General features: G+C 43.4%; 1 protein-coding gene across 2 annotated transcripts in view; it reads right to left on the bottom strand.

Annotated features, from left to right (window-relative positions):
• Positions 1-15,972, bottom strand: part of LOC127640318 (uncharacterized) — a 136,760-nt gene that overhangs the window by 42,571 nt on the left and 78,217 nt on the right. The window contains exons 3-4 of one of the 2 annotated variants that reach the window (XM_052122788.1): positions 14,696-14,913; positions 14,038-14,585 (exon numbers count right to left, since the gene is read on the bottom strand). The exons of the other annotated variant lie outside the window; for it this stretch is intronic. The gene's annotated coding sequence lies outside the window, so the exon portion shown is untranslated. The remainder of the gene's footprint in view (positions 1-14,037; positions 14,586-14,695; positions 14,914-15,972) is intronic. 2 annotated transcript variants of the gene reach the window in all.

The raw sequence follows: 15,972 nt of genomic DNA, 5'->3' as shown, positions 1-15,972 counted from the left end.
TATTTTGTAGTGTAGTTAGATAGTTTCCAAGAATAGACTGAAGGTAAGGCATAAACACTGATGGAATAAGCATAGATTTATATAATAATATTATCTTTTCAACTTGTTCCTGTCAAACAGCAAGGAAAAACGTCTACGAGAATTTGATTCAAAACTACACATGTAGAAAACAATGGATTACCAGTCCATCACATTAACCACTCTGACAACTCGTCATATTTGCTTAATCGTCTTGCTATTTTGTGGTATAGTTAGATAACTTTCCTCAATAGACAGAAGTTAAGGCATAAACTCTGTTGGAATTTGCTTTGATTTAAATTTTGACATTAACTTTTCAACATGTGCTTGATAAACAGCAAGTAAACTAAACAAGTAAACTGAAGTAGCGCATCAACAAGGTTTTGTTTCGAACCCATAAGCTTGACCCAATGGATTAGCAAAGTTTGGGTTTAAACACTCTGCCACTTAGTTTTTATATCATTTTCTTTCTATTTTGTAGTGTAGTTAGATAGTTTCCCAGAAAAGACAGAAGGTAAGGCATACATTCTGATGGAATAAGCATAGATTTATATATTAACATTATCTTTTCAACTTGTTCCTGTCAAACAGCAAGGAAAAACGTCTACGAGAATTTGATTCAAAACTACACATGTAGAAAACAATGGATTACCAGTCCATCACATTAACCACTCTGACAACTCGTCATATTTGCTTAATCGTCTTGCTATTTTGTGGTATAGTTAGATAACTTTCCTCAATAGACAGAAGTTAAGGCATAAACTCTGTTGGAATTTGCTTTGATTTAAATTTTGACATTAACTTTTCAACATGTGCTTGATAAACAGCAAGTAAACTAAAGGAGTAAACTGAAATAGTGCATCAACAAGGTTTTGTTTCGAACCCACATAAGCATAACCCAATGGATTAGCAAAGTTTGGGTTTAAAAACTCGGCCACTTAGTTTTTAGATCATTTTCTTTCTATTTTATAGTGTAGTTAGATAATTTCCAAGAATAGACTGAAGGTAAGGCATAAATTCTGATGGAATAAGCATAGATTTATATATTAACATTATCTTTTCAACTTGTTCCTGTCAAACAGCAAGGAAAAATGTCTAAAAGAATGGGATTCAAAACTACACGTGTAGAAAACAATGGATTACAAGTCCATCACATTAACCACTCTGACAACTTGTCATATTTGCTTAATTGTCTTGCAATTTTGTGGTATAGTTAGATAACTTTCCTCAATAGACAGAAGTTAAGGCATAAACTCTGTTGGAATTTGCTTTGATTTAAATGTTGACATTAACTTTTCAACATGTGCTTGATAAACAGCAAGTAAACTAAACAAGTAAACTGAAGTAGCGCATCAACAAGGTTTTGTTTCGAACCCATAAGCTTGACCCAATGGATTAGCAAAGTTTGGGCTTAATCACTCTGCCACTTAGTTTTTAGATCATTTTCTTTCTATTTTGTAGTGTAGTTAGATAGTTTCCCAGAAAAGACAGAAGGTAAGGCATACATTCTGATGGAATAAGCATAGATTTATATATTAATATTATCTTTTCAACTTGTTCCTGTCAAACAGAATCAACTTGTTCCTGTCAAACAGCAAGGACAAACGTCTACGAGAATTTGATTCAAAACTACACATGTAGAAAACAATGGATTACCAGTCCATCACATTAACCACTCTGACAACTCGTCATATTTGCTTAATCGTCTTGCTATTTTGTGGTATAGTTAGATAGCATTCCTCAATAGACAGAAGTTAAGGCATAAACTCTGTTGGAATTTGCTTTGATTTAAATGTTGACATTAACTTTTCAACATGTGCTTGATAAACAGTAAGTAAACTAAAGGAGTAAACTGAAGTAGCGCATCAAAAAGTTTTGTTTCGAACCCATAAGCTTGACCCAATGGATTAGCAAAGTTTGGGTTTAAACACTCTGCCACTTAGTTTTTATATCATTTTCTTTCTATTTTGTAGTGTAGTTAGATAGTTTCCCAGAAAAGACCAAAGGTAAAACTTAGTTTTTAGGTCATTTTCTTTCTATTTTGTAGTGTAGTTAGATAGTTTCCCAGAAAAGACTGAAGGTAAGGTATTAACTTTTCAACATGTGGTTGATAAACAGCAAGTAAACTAAAGGAGTAAACTGAAGTAGCGCATCAACAAGGTTTTGTTTCGAACCCATAAGCTTGACCCAATGGATTAGCAAAGTTTGGGTTTAAACACTCTGCCACTTAGTTTTTAGACCATTTTCTTTCTATTTTGTAGTGTAGTTAGATAGTTTCCCAGAAAAGAGCGAAGGTAAGGCATACATTCTGATGGAATAAGCATAGATTTATATATTAACATTATCTTTTCAACTTGTTCCTGTCAAACAGCAAGGACAAACGTCTACGAGAATTTGATTCAAAACTACACATGTAGAAAACAATGGATTACCAGTCCATCACATTAACCACTCTGACAACTCGTCATATTTGCTTAATCGTCTTGCTATTTTGTGGTATAGTTAGATAACTTTCCTCAATAGACAGAAGTTAAGGCATAAACTCTGTTGGAATTTGCTTTGATTTAAATTTTGACATTAACTTTTCAACATGTGCTTGATAAACAGCAAGTAAACTAAACAAGTAAACTGAAGTAGCGCATCAACAAGGTTTTGTTTCGAACCCATAAGCTTGACCCAGTGGATTAGCAAAGTTTGGGTTTAAACACTCTGCCACTTAGTTTTTAGATCATTTTCTTTCTATTTTGTAGTGTAGTTAGATAGTTTCCCAGAAAAGACTGAAGGTAAGGCATTAACTTTTCAACATGTGCTTGATAAACAGCAAGTAAACTAAAGGAGTAAACTGAAATAGTGCATCAACAAGGTTTTGTTTCGAACCCACATAAGCATAACCCAATGGATTAGCAAAGTTTGGGTTTAAAAACTCGGCCACTTAGTTTTTAGATCATTTTCTTTCTATTTTATAGTGTAGTTAGATAATTTCCAAGAATAGACTGAAGGTAAGGCATACATTCTGATGGAATAAGCATAGATTTATATATTAACATTATCTTTTCAACTTGTTCCTGTCAAACAGCAAGGAAAAATGTCTACAAGAATTTGATTCAAAACTACACATGTAGAAAACAATGGATTACCAGTCCATCACATTAACCACTCTGACAACTCGTCATATTTGCTTAATCGTCTTGCTATTTTGTGGTATAGTTAGATAACTTTCCTCAATAGACAGAAGTTAAGGCATAAACTCTGTTGGAATTTGCTTTGATTTAAATTTTGACATTAACTTTTCAACATGTGCTTGATAAACAGCAAGTAAACTAAAGGAGTAAACTGAAGAAGTGCATCAACAAGGTTTTGTTTCGAACCCACATAAGCATAACCCAATGGATTAGCAAAGTTTGGGTTTAAACACTCTGACACTTAGTTTTTAGATCATTTTCTTTCTATTTTATAGTGTAGTTAGATAATTTCCAAGAAATAGACTGAAGGTAAGGCATAAATTCTGATGGAATAAGCATAGATTTATATATTAACATTATCTTTTCAACTTGTTCCTGTCAAACAGCAAGGAAAAATGTCTACAAGAATGTGATTCAAAACTACACATGTAGAAAACAATGGATTACAAGTCCATCACATTAACCACTCTGACAACTTGTCATATTTGCTTAATCGTCTTGCTAATTTTGTGGTATAGTTAGATAACTTTCCTCAATAGACAGAAGTTAAGGCATAAACTCTGTTGGAATTTGCTTTGATTTAAATGTTGACATTAACTTTTCAACATGTGCTTGATAAACAGCAAGTAAACTAAACAAGTAAACTGAAGTAAGCGCATCAACAAGGTTTTGTTTCGAACCCATAAGCTTGACCCAATGGATTAGCAAAGTTTGGGCTTAATCACTCTGCCACTTAGTTTTTAGATCATTTTCTTTCTATTTTGTAGTGTAGTTAGATAGTTTCCCAGAAAAGACAGAAGGTAAGGCATACATTCTGATGGAATAAGCATAGATTTATATATTAATATTATCTTTTCAACTTGTTCCTGTCAAACAGAATCAACTTGTTCCTGTCAAACAGCAAGGACAAACGTCTACGAGAATTTGATTCAAAACTACACATGTAGAAAACAATGGATTACCAGTCCATCACATTAACCACTCTGACAACTCGTCATATTTGCTTAATCGTCTTGCTATTTTGTGGTATAGTTAGATAGCATTCCTCAATAGACAGAAGTTAAGGCATAAACTCTGTTGGAATTTGCTTTGATTTAAATGTTGACATTAACTTTTCAACATGTGCTTGATAAACAGTAAGTAAACTAAACGAGTAAACTGAAGTAAGCGCATCAACAAGGTTTTGTTTCGAACCCATAAGCTTGACCCAATGGATTAGCAAAGTTTGGGTTTAAACACTCTGCCACTTAGTTTTTAGATCATTTTCTTTCTATTTTGTAGTGTAGTTAGATAGTTTCCCAGAAAAGACCAAAGGTAAAACTTAGTTTTTAGGTCATTTTCTTTCTATTTTGTAGTGTAGTTAGATAGTTTCCCAGAAAAGACTGAAGGTAAGGTATTAACTTTTCAACATGTGGTTGATAAACAGCAAGTAAACTAAAGGAGTAAACTGAAGTAAGCGCATCAACAAGGTTTTGTTTCGAACCCATAAGCTTGACCCAATGGATTAGCAAAGTTTGGGTTTAAACACTCTGCCACTTAGTTTTTAGACCATTTTCTTTCTATTTTGTAGTGTAGTTAGATAGTTTCCCAGAAAAGAGCGAAGGTAAGGCATACATTCTGATGGAATAAGCATAGATTTATATATTAACATTATCTTTTCAACTTGTTCCTGTCAAACAGCAAGGACAAACGTCTACGAGAATTTGATTCAAAACTACACATGTAGAAAACAATGGATTACCAGTCCATCACATTAACCACTCTGACAACTCGTCATATTTGCTTAATCGTCTTGCTATTTTGTGGTATAGTTAGATAACGTTCCTCAATAGACAGAAGTTAAGGCATAAACTCTGTTGGAATTTGCTTTGATTTAAATTTTGACATTAACTTTTCAACATGTGCTTGATAAACAGCAAGTAAACTAAACAAGTAAACTGAAGTAAGCGCATCAACAAGGTTTTGTTTCGAACCCATAAGCTTGACCCAGTGGATTAGCAAAGTTTGGGTTTAAACACTCTGCCACTTAGTTTTTAGATCATTTTCTTTCTATTTTGTAGTGTAGTTAGATAGTTTCCCAGAAAAGACTGAAGGTAAGGCATTAAATTTTCAACATGTGCTTGATAAACAGCAAGTAAACTAAAGGAGTAAACTGAAATAGTGCATCAACAAGGTTTTGTTTCGAACCCACATAAGCATAACCCAATGGATTAGCAAAGTTTGGGTTTAAAAACTCGGCCACTTAGTTTTTAGATCATTTTCTTTCTATTTTATAGTGTAGTTAGATAATTTCCAAGAATAGACTGAAGGTAAGGCATACATTCTGATGGAATAAGCATAGATTTATATATTAACATTATCTTTTCAACTTGTTCCTGTCAAAAAGCAAGGAAAAACGTCTACGAGAATTTGATTCAAAACTACACATGTAGAAAACAATGGATTACCAGTCCATCACATTAACCACTCTGACAACTCGTCATATTTGCTTAATCGTCTTGCTATTTTGTGGTATAGTTAGATAACTTTCCTCAATAGACAGAAGTTAAGGCATAAACTCTGTTGGAATTTGCTTTGATTTAAATTTTGACATTAACTTTTCAACATGTGCTTGATAAACAGCAAGTAAACTAAAGGAGTAAACTGAAAAAGTGCATCAACAAGGTTTTGTTTCGAACCCACATAAGCATAACCCAATGGATTAGCAAAGTTTGGGTTTAAAAACTCGGACACTTAGTTTTTAGATCATTTTCTTTCTATTTTGTAGTGTAGTTAGATAGTTTCCAAGAATAGACTGAAGGTAAGGCATAAACTCTGATGGAATAAGCATAGATTTATATATTAATATTATCTTTTCAACTTATTCTTGTCAAACAGCAAGGAAAAATGTCTACGAGAATTTGATTTAAAACTACACATGTAGAAAACAATGGATTACCAGTCCATCACATTAACCACTCTGACAACTCGTCATATTTGCTTAATCGTCTTGCTATTTTGTGGTATAGTTAGATAGCTTTCCTCAATAGACAGAAGTTAAGGCATAAACTCTGTTGGAATTTGCTTTGATTTAAATTTTGACATTAACTTTTCAACATGTGCTTGATAAACAGCAAGTAAACTAAAGGAGGAAACTGAAATAGTGCATCAACAAGGTTCTCTTACGAGAGGTTCTCTTGTATTGCGTAAGCTAGCTTACGCTACGGGAAAGATTAATCTTTTCTGAGATATTGAAGCCAAAAAATTATCCTTAATTTTGTATCATTTGTCAACGCAGTGTAGCAACTGCAGACCTTGAGCGGGCTAGCTAGCGAGCTCATTGGTTGCTCTGCGGCAACTGCTGCAGCCTATAGACGAACTTGGGTGAACTCGCGTCCAATGAGAGGCGTCCGCGCGCTTACTGCATCAAAGCCCGCCAAAATGGGCGTGGCTAGAGTGCATATAAGCGTAGTTCGTAGGCTGGAACCCTGATTTTCATCTCTTCAGCGAAGCTCTTCGCATCTCTGAACTGGAAGCCGCGTCGCCGTTCGAGGGGCATCTAGCAAGCTTGGACAGCGCTCGAAGAAGCCGGCCGTCTCCGCCACCTTCAGCCATCCTGCGAGCTACGCCATCCGGCGACGTATCCTTTTTTAGAGCAAGCTAGTTCTTAACGAACTTCACAAAAGAGTAACGAGCGTCTTTTTTAAGATGCCTCGCACCACTTGCGCTTCATGCCGCGCCCCTCTCAGCGCCGGAGACCACCACATCATCTGCGCTCTCTGCCTGGGACTGGGGCATGCAGAGCTCGCTCTCGCTGAAGGCGGATGCGACCTCTGTGAGGAGCTTCCGATGTCGACCCTGCGGGCTTGACTCGAAGCGCTCAGGCCGCTCCCTTCCTGCAGGAAATCCACACTGAGCTTGCAAAGTCGTGGAACGCGCCTTTCTCGGCCAGGATCCGTTCCCACGTCTCCACCCCTCTCGCTTCGGTGGACGGCGCCACCGAGAAGGGCTACTCCTCCATCCCCCCGGTCGAGGATTCGGTAGCAGCACACCTTTGCCCGCCCTCCGCGAGCTAAGGCCTGCAGAGCGACTTCCGCCTATGTTGGCCGCGCCTATTCCACCGCCGGCCAAGCCGCATCTGCTCTGCACTCCATGGCCGTCTTACAGATCCTCCAAGCGGACCTTCTTCGGGAGTGGGATGAGAAAGGCAGGCACCCAGAGGCTGTTACAGATCTAAGAAGCGCGACGGACCTCGCCCTTCGCGCCACCAAAGCTGCAGCCCAAGCTCTAGGGAAGTGCATGGCCTCGCTGACTGTGACCGAGAGACACCTGTGGCTAACGCTAGCCGACATGGGAGAAGCAGAGCGCTCCACGTTCCTCAACGCACCGCTCTCTCTCCGACCGGTCTCTTCGGCTCCGCGGTGAGTGGCATTGTTGACCGCTTTTCAGAAGTCCAGAAAGCCACCAAAGCCAAGAACCTCTTCCTGCCACGTCGCACTAGCTCCTCTGCAGGCCGCCCACGTGACCAGCCTCCTGCACGAGCCTCTTCACAGCGCCAACAAAGTCAGACTTCTCAGCGTCGACAGGGCGGCCGCCCTCGATCGCGCTCAGACAGCCGCCGCAGACCCCCCCCCCCCGCGGGCCTCGGTCTAAGGTTGCGCTGAAACCTGAGCAACCGAAGTCCTCCTAGCCTTGTTGAAAAAACGACGGCTCAGTCCCGCCGTGGCCGGACCACCGTCAAAGCTTCGCCCCCTGTCAGTCCCCCTCTCTCAGGCTACTACAGTGGTGGATTTAGCAGCCAACAAGCCGGTGATACTGCCCGCTTGCCTGCACTCAAATGCCGTTTTCACGGCGACCCAAAGAAATCTTGTAAAAAGCAAACATGCCTTATGTGTAGAAAATGTGCCCACAATCCAGTGTTCGCCCCTACACACAAGCATTACACTTCCCGTGTTCCTATCAGAGCCCACTCACATAAAGCGGACACAGCCCACTCGAGTGTTAGTCAATAAACGCGCCCACGAATCCGTGCGCGCGCCCCTTCTCTGGCCACTGTCACACGACCAGACTTATGTGTAGAAAATGTGCCCACAATCCAGTGTTCACCCCTACACACAAGCATTACACTTCCCGTGTTCCTATCAGAGCCCACTCATATAAAGCGGACACAGCCCGCTCGAGTGTTAGAGTCAATAAACGTGCTCACGAATACGTGCGCGCGCCCATTCTCTGCCCGCTCTGTCACACGGCTAGCAAACACTTCTCTGTATGTAAGTCCCGTGCCCGTGACTATGCTCGCGCATCACTTAACAGATGTGACTCTTTCCCCATTCACCTCAATCGGGAAGTCACTCACAGAACAGCCTGTCCCTGCTGTCTGCGAGCAGTCATGCATAAGCACATTAAGCACGCTCACACATTCTGTTCAGCGCGCTGTGTGCAGCAATCAGGGCGATTTGGCCATTCACCCTCTAGCGTTACGCTTCAAAGCGTGGGAAGCTATCCCAGGGATATCCAAATGGGTGTTAAGCACAATAAAACAGGGCTATTTGCTACAGTTCGATCGCCGTCTCGCCGGGCTAGGGCCACAGGCCGCCAGCCGATCAAGGTGACTCAGACCTGTATTTCAGCTCTGCAGCCCTGGACAGTGGCCGAATGGTATCAGCGGGGAGTGACGATGGGAGCTGTATCTCGCCGAAAAGTCATCTCGACAGACGCGTCCAACACGGGTTGGGGCGCGGTCTGCGAGGGCTCTCCGGTTTTTGGCCTATGGTCAGTTCAGGAAAAGCTCCTTCACATAAATTGTCTGGAAATGATAGCGGTCGAGTACGCGCTTGTACGCTTTCTCCCGGTCATTCAGGGTCACCACGTCCTGGTCCGTTCGAACAACAGATCTGTGGTATCCTACCTAAACCGTCAGGGCGGTGTCAGATCCAGGAACCTCTTCCATCTGACGAAATGCATACTGAGTTGGTCCCAGTGCCACCTGCGCTCGCTGAGGGCGACGCACGTGCCAGGCCACCTGAACGACGGCCCAGACAGACTGTCCAGAGACAATATTCCTCCAGGGGAATGGTCCCTGCACGCTCAAACAGTCCAGAAGTTATGGCGCATATTCGGCAGAGCAGAGATAGACCTCTTTGCGTCAGAAGAGAACTCTCACTGCCCAATATTTTTCTCGAAAAGCGACTGGCCCAGACGCCCGCTTTACGCCTTCCCTCCCGTCTTGCTATTGCCACAGGTAATGCAGAGGATCAGGGAAACGCGTCACTCGAATTGGCCATTCACCCTCTAGCGTTACGCTTCAAAGCGTGGGAAGCTATTCCAGGGATATCCAAGTGGGTGTTAAGCACAATACAACAGGGCTATTTGCTACAGTTCGATCACCGCCCTCCTCGCTTCAGAGCGCGGCTCGAAACCACTGTGAACACGGAAGCAGCATGCATGCTTCGTTCAGAAATAGCAAGCCTTCTGTGCAAAAGGGCCATAGAGAAAGTGCCACCCTCTCTGAGCGAGTCGGGGCTTTACAGCCGTTATTTTCTTGTTCCCAAGAAAGACGGCGGCCTCAGACCCATATTAGCTCTCAGGGTTTTGAACAAGGTGCTTGCAAAAAGACCGTTCAAAATGCTTACAATCAGGAAACTCCTCGCGCATGTGCACCAGAGGGACTGGTTTATTTCTCTCGATCTGAAAGATGCATACTTTCAGATTCAGATAAATCCCGTCACAGGCCATTCTTGAGATTCAGCCTGACGGCCAGGTTTATCAATACACCGTCCTCCCGTTCGGCCTGTCCTTAGCACCCCGTACTTTCACGAAGTGCATGGATGCGGCGCTCGCGCCCCTGTGGAGTCAGGGTTTGCGAATTTTGAACTATTTGGACGACTGGCTGATTATGGCACAGTCACATATGGAGCTTCTGTCTCACAGAGCAGTTCTCCTCAGCCATCTGAACAGTTTGGGTCTTGCAGTCAATTGGACCAAGCGCTCACTACAGCCCAGTCAGACAATTTCCTTCCTTGGAATAGAACTAGACTCCGTGACAATGACGGCTTGCTTATCTACACAGCGCACGCGCCGTGTTCAGCGACTAGCCGCATCTTTTCAGATGAACAGCCTCACGCCTCTGAAGAAATTCCAGAGAGTGCTAGGTTACATGGCCTCAGCCGCAGCAGTACTTCAGCTGGGTTTACTGCACATGCGCCTGCTTCAGCATTGGCTAAACACCCGCGCGTCTCGCCGGGCTTGGGCCACAGGCCGCCAGCCCATCAAGGTGACTCAGACCTGTATATCAGCTCTGCAGCCCTGGACAGTGGCTGAATGGTATCAGCGGGGAGTGACAATGGGAGCTGTATCTCGCTGAAAAGTCATCTCGACAGACGCGTCCAACACGGGTTGGGGCGCGGTTATTGTAGAATAATCATTTTTTAGATGGTATAATAATCATTCTTAGATATCAAAATACTTATATGAGTTTCTAGGCCTTTGTGTGAGCCAGGAGAGAGCATATGAGGTTTCTAAAAGTGTTGATGCTGCAGAGAACACAAAGAATGGTATACAACCTTGAAATACAGGATGTACTTCTTTAATCAGTTATTATATGAATGGTGTCTTGTATTCTTGCAGCTGGTGTTTTGCGGTTTCTGTTAATTAGTAGTATTCTGACATATATCTTTGGTGTATTTCCTTTATGCTGACACGTATCTCTAAAATATATGGTGTGTCTCATTAAAATACAGGATGCACTTCTTACAAAAATACTTTTAATAAGTTAGATATCTTTGATATGATATGTTTCTGGCATGGTGTTTTACCCTGATGAGTTAAATATCTTTGGAGCTTGTATTTTCTTCCATTAATCAAATGATACTGTGTATGAACAAACAAGGCCGCCTCATTATGAGGGTACACTGAAATGTAGGGCAAAGGTAAAAGGTATGTGATGGGGACATGGCTGTTTGTATCATACACAGGTGTTTCTAAAATTGATGCACTTTTACCATGAACTATGACTTATGTCAAAAATAAGTGGAGTTACCAGTTGATGTATGTTTTTTAAAAAATAATTAGATGGGGGATTTTCCACCAATATTTAATTAGTGAGGAAAATAGAACATATTGGTGGCAAAGGAAAGAGACAAGAGTAATTATTCTATTGGTCAGAGATAATGGGCAAGAAGATAACAAAAAGGTATATAACTGAGAACTCAGGAGGATAGAGTCAGAACAATCAGCTGACTGGTCTCTTGTTTGTTGGTGATCAATAAACTACAACTTTGGCATCTGGAACTCAAGACTCTGAAAGTTTTCTTCAACTTAGAGAAACTCTTCGCAATATTCCACGACACGGTCTGCGAGGGCTCTCCGGTTTTCGGCCTATGGTCAGTTCAGGAAAAGCTCCTTCACATAAATTGTCTGGAAATGATAGCGGTCGAGTACGCGCTTGTGCGCTTTCTCCCGGTCATTCAGGGTCACCACGTCCTGGTCCGTTCGGACAACAGATCTGTGGTATCCTACCTAAACCGTCAGGGCGGTGTCAGATCCAGGAACCTCTTCCATCTGACGAAACGCATACTGAGTTGGTCCCAGTGCCACCTGCGCTCGCTGAGGGCGACGCATGTGCCAGGCCACCTGAACGACGGCCCGGACAGACTGTCCAGAGACAATATTCCCCAAGGGGAATGGTCCCTGCACGCTCAAACAGTCCAGACGTTATGGCACCTATTCGGCAGAGCAGAGATACACCTCTTTGCATCCAAAGAGAACTCTCACTGCCCAATATTTTTCTTGAAAAGCGAGGACGCGCTGGCCCAGGACTGGCCCAGACGCCCGCTTTACGCCTTCCCTCCCGTCTCGCTATTGCCACAGGTAATGCAGAGGATCAGGGAAACGCATCACTCTGTGCTCCTCATAGCCCCGCATTGGGAGAATCAGACATGGTTCCCGGAGCTTACGCAGCTGTCACTGACAGCGCCGTGGCCCATCCCAGTGAGAGCAGATCTCCTCTCTCAAGCTCGCGGCACAATCTGGCATCCCCACCCAGAGCGCTGGGCGCTGCATGCGTGGGTGATCAACGACTACCCGTCGCTCCGCCAGAAGGAGTAATAAACACCATCATACACACTAGAGCCCCTTCCACGAGAAGACTCTATGCGTCAAAATGGTCTGTGTTCTCAAAATGGTGCACCGACAGAGACCTGGACCCGCGGACATGTGGGGTGTCGTCGCTGCTCGTATTCCTACAAGAGCTGCTGGATAAGGGCAGATCCCTATCCACGCTCAAAGTGTATGTGGCGGCCGTTGCGGCGTTCGCTGAACCCTGCACGGCCAGTCATGGGGTAATAACGAGCTGGTCATCCGCTTCCTCAGGGGAGCTAGAAGGATGAACCCCGCGCCCCCATCGGTTCCTATCTGGGATCTTTCTATAGTTCTCGAAACTATGAAAGCCCCCCCTTTCAAACCACTTCAATCCGTGGATTTGAAATACCTTTCACTCAAAACCGTTTTTCTGACTGCCCTGTCATCAGTCAAACGTGTGGGAGACCTTCACGCGCTGTCTGTCAGCGCTGCGTGTCTTGAGTTTGGACCAAGTGACTCCAAGGTCATTTTAAAGCCTAGACACGGCTGTGTTCTCAAGGTGATCGGTACTCCTTTCAGAGCACAGGTCATTTCCCTATCGGCGCTGCCAGCACCCGATAGCGAACGCGACGCCAATCTCCTTTGCCCGGTCAGAGCACTGAGATTGTATACTGCGCGCTCCGCCGCTTTCAGATGCTCTGAGCAGCCTTTTGTTTCGTTCGGAGGGCGCACCAAAGGTCTCGCCGCCTCGAAACAGACACTATCTAGATGGATAATGGACGCTATTGCTGCTACATACGCGTCAAAAGACCTGCCATGCCCGTTGGGCATTAGGGCTCACTCCACTAGAGGCATGGCATCTTCGTGGGCATGGTCCAGCGGGATTTCCATTCACGACATATGTGTGGCAGCGGGATGGACTTCCCCCTCCACCTTTGTCAGATTTTACAATATGGAAGTGCCCGCTCTGCAGGCAAAACTACTAGCGGTTTAATACGCTACAGCTCCCCTGGTGAGCTGCACTGATGGGTCACATTCCACACAGACCGGCACCGCCGCTCTGTCGTTCCTTCCCACTATGTGCTTATGTATTACACAATCAATGACCCGCATTCTTGCCGGCCAAATATTATTTCCCCACTCATAAGGGCTCCCCGGGTCCCCCTTAATTCCCTGGGGCTCATACAGTGGATGCTTGGCGCGACGGCGTTGACAATGGGTTCCCGTAGCGTAAGCTAGCTTACGCAATACGAGAGAACCTCTCGTGAAGAGAACGTATTGGTTACCTAACGTAACCTCGGTTCTCTCTAGATGAGGGAACGAGTATTGCGTAGCCGGCCATGCTCGCGCCACGAGCGACTTTTCGCTTCAGTCAATGAAAACCAGGGTTCCAGCCTATGAACTACGCTTATATGCACTCTAGTCACGCCCATTTTGGCGGGCTTTGATGCAGTGAGCGCGCGGACGCCTCTCATTGGATGCGAGTTCGCCCAAGCTCGTCTATAGGCTGCAGCAGTTGCCGCAGAGCAACCTATGAGCTCGCTAGATAGCCCGCTCAAGGTCTGCAGCTGCCGCACTGCGTTGACAATGGATACAAAAATTAAGGATAATTTTTTGGCTTCAATATCTCAGAAAAGATGAATCTTTCCCGTAGCGTAAGCTAGCTTACGCAATACTCGTTCCCTCATCTAGAGAGAACCGAGGTTACGTTAGGTAACCGATACGTATTATAGCCTACTCCAACATTGAGTGCAAAGTGGGGAGTTGAAAAAAAACTTACGGTGCTCTGTCATCTGCGGCTGCTCCCGGGTGGCGCTAGAATGGAAGGCCATCTCCATTTTGCAAAGACGACATATCACGGAATTGTTTCCTTTTAAATTAAATAATTCCCATACTTTAGAGGAACGAGTGCATGCCGCCTTGCACTTCTGATAGTCTGAGGATCCACTCGTGTTGGCGCCGGCGCCGCCATCTTTGTTTTGGGTCTGACAATTCGACGCGCATATTTTGCGTCGACGTATTTTTTGCGTCGACGTCATCCCAGCCCTAGTGCTGGTGCATTGCCGTGGTGCTAGAATGGAAAGCCATCTCCATTTTGCAAAGACGACATATCACATAATTTTTTCCTTTTAAATTAAAGAATTCCCATTCTTTAGATGAACGAGTGCGTGCCGCCTTGCACTTCTGGTAGTCTGAGGAGCCACTCGTTTTGCTTCTACTCTCCGGCGCCGCCATCTTTGTTTTGGTCTGACGAATCGACGCGCATATTTTGCGTCGACATATTTTTTGCGTCGACGTCATCGATTACGTCGACGCGTCATCCCAGCCCTACAATTAACACAAACATAAAGAGTTCAAGGGTTAAATAACTAATTAATGGAAGCAAAGTATAGCAGTATTTATTCTACTATATTTAATAAAGGAGGAAAATCAGTTACCTGCACTTCGCATTACACGCACGTTACACGCTATCCAGTTGCTGGCTGGTGGTGTGTGCTCTTTCACAGCCTTCGTTACATTGACCAGTGAGGCTGGTGGCCACCAGCATTCTTTTCTCTCTGTGCCCTTGAACCACTCGAATGGAATTATGTCAATTTTCTTGCAGCCATCAGGGTCAACCTCATCCACAAACTCCACAACATTGAACGAGGACACCCTGCAGAGTTCAATAAATCATGTAGTGTGTAGCTGAGGCAAAGCCACAAACAAATTATTAAGAGGCAGTAAAAGCAGCGGTTTAGTGAAGTCTGTCACTGGAGCACTGGAAAGCTGACCAGAGAGTTTTGATAGCAAACAGACTCCAAGAGATGTAGAATCAATGGGGTAGTTGAAAAAACATGTCCCTGTCTCAAAAAGTTCATACACCACATGTGTTCCTCCAGCGGAATGCACAATGTTCCGCACAATCCCAACTCTTCCCTCAAGTTCAAAACAATTGGCACCAATGGAGCTTGAGATCATTATGTCTTTGTGTTTGTACATTTTGTATTGAACATACTGATGCAGGGGAAATTCTGTCAGCATTGGTCCAAAATCATGAGGCTGTGTCAGTTTAACATTTTCAGGCATGTCTTCGGACATGTGAGCAAATAATTGCCTTTCATAAACACGCCTGACAATTTGTTGCACAGGATTCTGTGGTCTTCTCACCATTTTTTTCAACTGTCCCAAATAATTCTCAAATGGAAAACATGAAACTGAATCCAGAGGGCCATATTTTTTAGCATCATCTGCTAAATGTAAAAGACTGTGTGTATTGTTAACAAGAAATTTTGTCCCATATATCTTCTCAAAGTTGGTAACAAAAAATCTTAATAATTTTTGGGCATACCCATAGAATTCTCTACACATAGGAGACAAAAGTATTCTCATAGCAGATGACAACACAAGAAAGTTATTGTACTGTTGACGTGGTAATCTTTGAAAAAGCACAACAGGCCCTGTATATAATAAAAACTGTCTGAATTCTGTAGCCTTCCATTGGCTGTACTCAGTCAAAGAACGTGGCTTTCTGGAGAAGCTCCGAGTTAAGCTTGGTCTACACAGTTTCAAGTGATAAGAGATAGCAGATAGAGTAGAAGACGAAACCTGACACTGTAATGGTCCCTTGAACCACAGAGCAATTAATTTACGGACAATGCCCAAGCAAACTAAATGCATATAGTCCAAAGGAAAACTGGAAACCATGCCAATGCCTAGGCCCTGGAGAGGTGAT

Source organism: Xyrauchen texanus, chromosome 49, assembly GCF_025860055.1.
Source record: "Xyrauchen texanus isolate HMW12.3.18 chromosome 49, RBS_HiC_50CHRs, whole genome shotgun sequence".
In the NCBI taxonomy this organism is placed as follows: Eukaryota; Metazoa; Chordata; class Actinopteri; order Cypriniformes; family Catostomidae; genus Xyrauchen; species Xyrauchen texanus.
Note: the sequence above shows the minus strand (reverse complement) of the source record. Positions and strands in the feature narration are given on the sequence as shown.